This window comes from Lygodium microphyllum, chromosome 13, assembly GCF_053477565.2.
Source record: "Lygodium microphyllum isolate KBCC chromosome 13, Lygodium_microphyllum_v1.1.10, whole genome shotgun sequence".
Lineage (NCBI taxonomy): Eukaryota > Viridiplantae > Streptophyta > Polypodiopsida > Schizaeales > Lygodiaceae > Lygodium > Lygodium microphyllum.
In genome coordinates, this window is record NC_141147.1 from 20,881,283 (window position 1) to 20,889,836 (window position 8,554).

The window sequence follows — 8,554 nt, forward strand, 5'->3', positions numbered from 1 at the left end:
TGCACAGTAAATTGGATCCCAAAGTAGAAAAATGTGTATTTGTGGGATATTCTCCTGAGCAGAAGAGATACAAATGTTATAACCTTGTTGCATGTGAGTTAAAAGTTAACCGGGATATTCTTTTTTATGAAATGAGCAGCTCGTATTGTAATGTGCATGATACAATTAGAGTTGATGTGCATGAGAGTGTGAGTGTGTAGAAAACAAGTCAATAGTCACATACATTGAGTGGGCCACAAGAGTTTACTAGTCATGGGTTTGTTGATAGACATTGGAGTGGTAGATTACAGTCACAAGTCACTTCACCAAGTATATCATAGGTATCAAGGAAAGGCAAGGAGAAGGTTGGGGACTCACCTATTATGAATGTATCATTAGGTTTCTCTCACGTTGATGTGGATTCAGATGATTTTGAGTAATGCTTGGATGAAGAGTTTGGGATTTCATCTATTATGACACTTGGTGTGAGGAAGGCACAAGTGGATATTAAGGCACTTGGTCGTGATCCAAATCCACACAAGTCAACTAGAGTAAGAACCCCTATAGAGCAATTAACATATGATAGCTATGTAGCACATCACTATGCATACATGGCTAAGGTTGTGCAAGATATAGAGCCCACTAGCTAAATAAGGTAAGGTTTAAGCCATATGTGCAAATGAAGCCTAAAGTATATATGAGAAAAGGGCCAAGGCCAATACAAGTGTCAATATCAAGACTCAAGGCTCGAGAGAGTCACATATGAGCGAGTGATATATATATACATATATATATATATATATATATATATATGTATATATATATATATATATATATATATATATATGTATATATATATGTATGTATGTATGTATGTATGTATGTTATTACATGGTTGACCAAAATTACACTATTGCTTGTGCATTTGATACATTCGTGGTAGGGGTGGCATCAAGGCTACACTTGCAACTACAACCACTTACTCCACTCCAAATGTGGCTACTTCAAGATTTGTTACACTCACATGATGCTTGGATACCATTGTTGATGCAAAAGTCCTCACACAATCTTGCTTTCTTTCTTTGACTAGCCATAGGTACTACAGTGGCTCCACTTATGGGACCTCAATTAATTCCACAATTTTCAAAGGGTATGTTAATGTAAATCAATGAATTTTTCTACTTGAAACCTTGCTGAACTCCACTAAACTCATCTCTGAAATAGCTTGGGAATTTAGTAAATAATTAGGGAGGAATAGTGGTGGAATAATCAAATAATACATGATATTAGTGATCCAAGTAGAAATTTGGGGGTTGTTTGAAAAATTATTTATAACAGCCTCTATAAACCAAGATAAATCAGGGATAAAAATCATCCCAAAGTTGGAACAACTCACCTTGGATAGAATCAATACCAAACTACTTGTCATGATGCTAGTTTTGGTCTAGTTTTGAGTTAGAAATGCACTATCATGGCTAATTTAGAGCTATGAGAGGGATGTAACATGAGTACAAAAGCATGTAGGCTCTCTCCATGATTGATATGTTGCCATGGTGTCTTCCAATAATTTATATAGAGTTTGCTAGTGTAATGAAGGGAATTGAGAGGAGAGAGAAGACAACAAAAGAGAGAAATAGAGCGCAAAGGAAAGAGAAAGACTAAAAGTGGAGAGAGAAGGACAAGAAAGAAAGAGTGAGATGGCTAGTGGCCATGAAAGGATAGGAGAGAAGCTGGGAAGGTGAAAGGAAAAAGTTGTATTCTTTCTAAAAATACGATAAATGTACACGTGTCCTTCACACCTTTTAGATGCCCCTAATGCAACTCTTTACATTCCATGAAGGGACCTAAGAGGGGAGAGAAAGAGGAGAGAGAATACAATAGAAGAGAGAGAAAGACATGAAAGAAAGAGTGAGATGGTTAGTGGCTAGCCATGAATAGACAGGAGAGGAGCTTGGAAGGTGAAAGGATAGAGTTATATTATTTCCAAAAATATGATAGTTGTCCATGTGTCCTTCACACCTTCTATATGCCCCTAATTTAGCTTCTTACATTTAGCCTTGGCTTTAGGCATCTAGATTAATTCATGGCTAGTAGAACTAGCTTGAGATCATTCTTTTGGAGATGTATATGGCAATTATTGGTTGATTCACTTAGCACATGGCAATGATTTGTTGATTCAATGAAGGTGGATATATATATATATATATATATGATTTTCATCAATTGACTCCATCTACAATATATTTAGAGGCTAACACCATCATTTTAGAGGTTATTAGTCTATTTTACACTAAGTTGACCTTTACCAAAGCTATTTTCCATGCTTTTTTGTCAGTTTTACTCTCTTTCATTTATTTTTCATTATAAATCAACCAAATGGGCACTTTTATCACTTGCCTAAGATCTGGGTTGAAACTTTAATGTTTTCTCGTGTCCAAGCACTACTACTTGATGTTGGGAATATATGAAACATTAATAACTATTTCATGTTGGAAATGCTTAAGCTATGGGTTTATAGGTCAATCACTTGAAAATTTACTATAATTGTTGAAATAAATAATTGTAATGAGTTTATACAAGTATTGTAATAGAATTTACAAGACATTTTGAACTTTTGGAATGGTCAAAATAATTATAAAAACATTTTTAAAAGTGAATTTGAGGATGGATGCACAATATATTCTTGGTAGACACTTTAGATACATTGCAGATTTCTAGTAAAGTAGAATAAGACTAACGTGAAAGGATCGTACAAAGAACAAAATGAGCTTATAGAATCATATTAACTTGTTAAGAAGATTTTGAAACAATTTGGTTCTATTAAGTAAACGAGGATCAAGAATGCTATACACATCCCACCTCAACATTTCATGGCTGTTGAAGCCCTACATCGTGTGGGATAGATCATACATCCAGCTCATGTAGTGTTTGTCCATCCTCTTAGAACACTACTTTGCATATCTCAAATGTCTTGATTGGGCTATTTATGTATCTTATCCTCATCGAAGCTAACACCATGGCTGCCACTATCTTTTTAGCTTCAAGATCCCAAAGATGATAACTCATCTAACATGAATTACCAGATTTAAGAAAGATGTACTTCTTGGATATAGAATCAAGCATTCTTGGATTTGTCAAGAATCACATGGTGGGGGGGACTCGCTTGAGCTATTCTGCAAAACACACATTGTATACAGAAGAGGAAGCTCACTCAAGAACATAAGAAGAGAGATAGAGGCCAAAATGTTTTCTTGCTGATTTCTTCTTCTTCTTCCACACACTATACAGTGCACACAAAGTATAGATAAGATACAACATAAAGAAAAGTGGCATACTAAGTCAAACAATGTGTAACAAACTACACTAATTGATTGGCACTATATCTTTGCCAGTTGTAGGTAGGTGTAATAGACTAAATATAATAAGTGATAAGTCAGTGGCTATGTGAGTATCATAATGACCACCAACGTGCTAAGTGTAGATGTGCGGACACATCTAGCCATGCGGTCCATCATCAATGCCCGCACGTGTTGAGCTTGCCATCTCAATAGGATTTAGGATCAAGCTCGTACAAATTTGCTTGTTTAGAGTAGGTAGTTCTAGTGGTGCTCCTCTAGTATAAGGTAAACCTCAATTGGTTTGATAAGGATAATTGGCATATGGGTTGGGATTTAGGAGTTGTCTAAGAGCATAACATATTGTTTTATTGTGGCTATGTCTCCCATAATTCAAGTAGACTTTGCCTCTTGACTTAGGACATTGGATAACAAATGCTTACCTCCAAACTACATGCAATAGACATTGTTCATGGTCTACTACTTCTCGTGTTAGGTTGGACTTGGTTCCTTCCCTTGTCTTCTCTCAAGGTGATAATGCTAATTATCAAGGTTTTTCCTTTGTTTCTCTCCTTTTGTAGGTCACTCACCTTGATGGCTTCTTTAACACTACATTTGGATAATTTTGGTGAAGGCTTTATAGCTTTTACAATTCTTCATCTTTAATCCCATTGACGAACACCATTGTTACAACTTTGGGATTTGGTCTCTTAGCTAAGGGGATTTCTTTTAGACACTTCCAATGCAAGTCATGTGGTTTGACTATTAGTTCATTCATGTACCTAGATTTTGAGAATATTTTCATAAATGGGCCCTACATTATCAAAATTTTCTTTTCTATAGTGTTCAAAATCACAAACTATGTTCTACCCATTCTCTCTAAGACATAGTCCAAAGGCATGCATCTTTTTGCCCATAGCTTGGAGGTTGTTAGCCTTACACATTTGTTGAAAGTGGTTCACAAAATTATAGAAGTCATCTCGAGCCTTATATTTATCTTATTTTTGGGTTGTCATTGGGATTTCATATTGCTCTCTTGTGATCTATGGACACATGAAGAGGGGGACAAATATGAGAAATTGTGGACTGCACTATGTACAGTAAAGGGCTACCTATTGTTGTTCACTATTTGTCTTGAGTGATTTACCTTGGTTCGAGGGCTTTTCTTAGCTCTTGGGTGTCCCAATTGAAGCAAGTTGAGACTTGATTTTGGGCTAAAAGTACACAGTTTCGTATTCAATCTCTTATATTAGATATTTAAAAGCTTGTGGGCTAAATTATTTTGGGTTTTTTTCAGAGCCATAGCCTTTGAAGTATTCTACAAGCATATTTATTTATTGTAGAAGGTTGAGCAAAAGCTCCTTGTTGATGCACAAAATCTATTGTCTTCCTTCTATAAACTCTTCTAGCTAGAACCTTGGTGGTTTAGGCCATACACACAATAAACACCCTGACAACGTGTGTAGAAGTGAACTCACTAATGACATGCATCCAGACTTTGCACAAGTGTATCTATTAGGGATACATTTCACTAAAGTTGAAAAGCAAATATGTTAACTGCATGAAAAAGTAGAGTTTTTCAATAAATTTGTTCTCTATTTGTATATGCATGCTCATTTGAAGTAGGGCTAAACCAAATCATTCATGTATACAACATTGAATTAAATCCTTTACATCTAGCTCTTAAATTGTAACTGAATACCCATTTGTCTCAACCCAATATGTTATTTAAAGTGGGAACGGCAAAACATTTAACAAGTGTAGACAAAAATAGTACACCTAGCATAATCTATTGTTTTTTAACCACCCAAACTACATAGGACTATGACACTCATGTCCTTGTCTATTTTAGCTTGCATGTGACAAAAAGAATGTTGAGAGAGAGAGAGAGAGAGAGAGAGAGAGAGAGAGAGAGAGAGAGAGAGAGAGAGAGAGAGAGAGAGAGAGAGAGAGAGAGAGAGAGAGAGAGAGAGAGAAGCCATGCTACCTTTTGCAAAGAGGGAGGGAAAACCCATGTGGATGTAAGGAGGCTTTGACAAGGGAGGAGCTACTCTCTCTCTTCTTTTTTCTACTCCGTTATCCCCGGTTTATAATCCATAACCCTTAAGACAAGGGAGGAGCTATTCTCTCTCTTTTTTTTCTACTTTTTAAGCCCTAATTTATAATTTATAACCCTTAATACTTTTTCATTTCATGCCATGTGGATGCTTAGGTATAAACTTCTAATGCATAACAATAGGCACTTTCAACATGTAATAAACCTAATAATCTACATCTAACCTTCTACTTTCATGCACAATGCCATACATGCACGTTGACATTTTGTGTGCATAATTGAACCCACTAAGCACAAGTATCTAGTAACGCATGTGGGGATACATTCCTCTAAAGTTTAAAAGTAAATATATTGATCAAGAGGTGTGTTGGGTGCATGAAAATGTAGACCTTTTTGAATCAATTTCCTCTCTATTTTTATTGGCATGCTCATTTTGATTAGGGGGTGAATCAAATCATTCATATGCACAATGTTGGATTTAATGTTTTATGTCCATTTCTAGAATTGTACTTGTACACTCATTTGTCTCCACCTAGTACTTTATATAAAGTGGGTAGATCAAACATTTGACAAGTTTAGAAGAATAGTACACTTAGCCTAGTCTAATGTGGCTTTTACTAGCCAAACTACATAATACTACGACAATTTACATTCTTGTGTACTAGCATTCCTCTCTCTCTCTCTCTCCCCCTCCCCAAAGAGACACACGAGAACTAAATTTGTCGTTGCCCAACAAACTATGAGATTTAAGGCCAACTTCACAGTCTCTCTCTCTCCAATTTTTTTCTCTCTAAATTTCTCTTTCCTCTCTCAATTATGTTTCTACTCTTTGTCACTCTCCAAATTCTTTCCCTTTCTCTTTCACTCTTAAGTTTTTTCTCCTGTCTCAACTTTCTCTTTTTCTCTCTCCACAAGTATTTTTCATCACACACACACACACACTCTCTCTCTTTCTCACAACAATCTTTTCTCTCTCTCTCTCTCTCTCTCTCCCTCACCTCCAAATTTTTTCATCACACACACACACACACACACACACACACACACACACACACACACACACACACACACTCCCTCTCTCTCTCCCCCCAAAGTTTTTCATGTTACAAACTCTCTCTAAGAAATTTTCTCCTCTCTCTCTAGGGATTTTCTTCTCTCTAAATTTTCATTCTCTCTCTCTCTCTCTATAATCTATTTGTAACGTTTCGACTTTCTCAACTTCCCATACATTCAATTTGAAGAGCTTAGACTATCAAAAGAGGTGTCTCGAATATAATAATCCATATTCCATACCTTGATACCTTCCAAGATCGATGCAGCTGTGAATACCTCTGCACGGGAAATGCCATGTGTGTGGCCATTATGGCTAGATAAGTCCAGTCCAGACTAAACACATTTAAAGACTTAAGCAAGTCAAGCAAGTCAAGACTTGACTTGTGGTAGATTAAAGCAAAGAAAGAAAAAAAGCTTTAAGCTTTTAAAAGCTTAATAATAAGGAGAAAACGTAGAGTTGATTGCACTCCCCCCTTCTTTTCGTTAAAAAAAATCGATGCCATCATTCTCTCCTCAATTTGGAAAATCAATAGACAAAAAAGGTCTCCCTTCTCAATATCAACAAAAGACTCTAGCAATCTCTCCCTTTTTTCAATTTGACAGGAGGCCCAGATTGAAGGAAAATCATCGGAAAGCCAGGTGAATCAGTCACTCATGGCATTTCTGACAGCCTCTCTAGACCTCAAAGAACAGATCACCAACATAGATTGCATCTCGGAAGCTTCCAAATAGCTAGATTGGCAAGATACCCTCCATAAAGAAATCCTCTTCTTGGCCAGAACTCATGAGACCCCCTTCCTTCAATTGAATTATAAATATGGGGCATGAGAAGCCATATAGAACGTTAGCTTGAATCAAGGGAAGAGACTCTTCTTGAATCAAGAGAGAAGAGCAAGAGAGAGAGGCGAGAGGAGAGCAAGAGAGTTTGCTACCACCTCAGCATCAATCTTTTGGACATATTCAATAATAAATAATTAAAGACATTTTATTGGCTAGATATGACCAAAACTCACATCATACCTTTAGAAAAAGCAATGATTAGGAATGTAATGCTAAAGAAGAACCAATAAGCCATCTTCCAATTATATTCTAACATGATATCTTAAATATAAGTCGACTAGAAAAATTTATAATATTGTGGAATCCCTAGTAAACTTAAGAAATACAAGCTCAACTAACAAACTATGTAAATGAAATTATATACATCTCCTTAAGGACATATACTGATCAAATTAGGACACAAAACCCAAAAGTACGCATACATTATAAGTAATAGATAACAAACAAACTGACACTTTGAGGATTAGTTTTTCCAATAGTAAGACAATTAGTTCATGAATCACACAATAACCACACAACTTGAATCCTACATCTTCCATGCAAGGTGTACTCTTGCCAAAAATAGGACGAATACCCCAAGCTACACCACAAATAGTACATATGAAAACATGTCACATGAGTGTTTAGATACTAGAACTACAAATGCCCAAAGTAAGACAAATAGATTATTTGGTAGACCTATTGATTTATTAAAAATAAAGCTCAATGAAATCTCACATACCTTGGCTTATCCATTGAGTTGTAGGAGAAGCTCATTATAGGAGCTCACATTTGTTAGCTAGCCCATCATGTTTATTTGGATAGCCTAATTGGTTTTGCTAATAATGTATCAATATGTTATTTTTTGACCTTTTGTGTCAACAATAAATAATCCTAAGGTTATTAACATGAATGCCCAACATAATGACCTAATGTTGTTAACACATTACATGTAATGTGAACATGTTTAGATAATCCATGGTCACGTGTAGAGCATGTTATCATGTCATGGTGCGTTTGCATCATCATTTGCAAGCAAGGAAAAAGAGTCATGGAGTGGCATGATTACTTCATTGTGCTCACAAAAACCATGAAAGCCTTATGAGTTTCACAACATTGCAATGCCATATGAAGCATGGCTATAATGCCATAGGAAGTGTGGCTAGCATGCCTAATGGTTGGTGTTTGGCCGAGGCTAATTAGTTAGGCCTTCAAAATATAAGAAGTAAAGATAATAATTCTAGTTAGTCCTCACTTGAACCTCTTCATCCAAGTATAAGTCCCTACTAAATTGTCACTGTCGTCCCTAAGA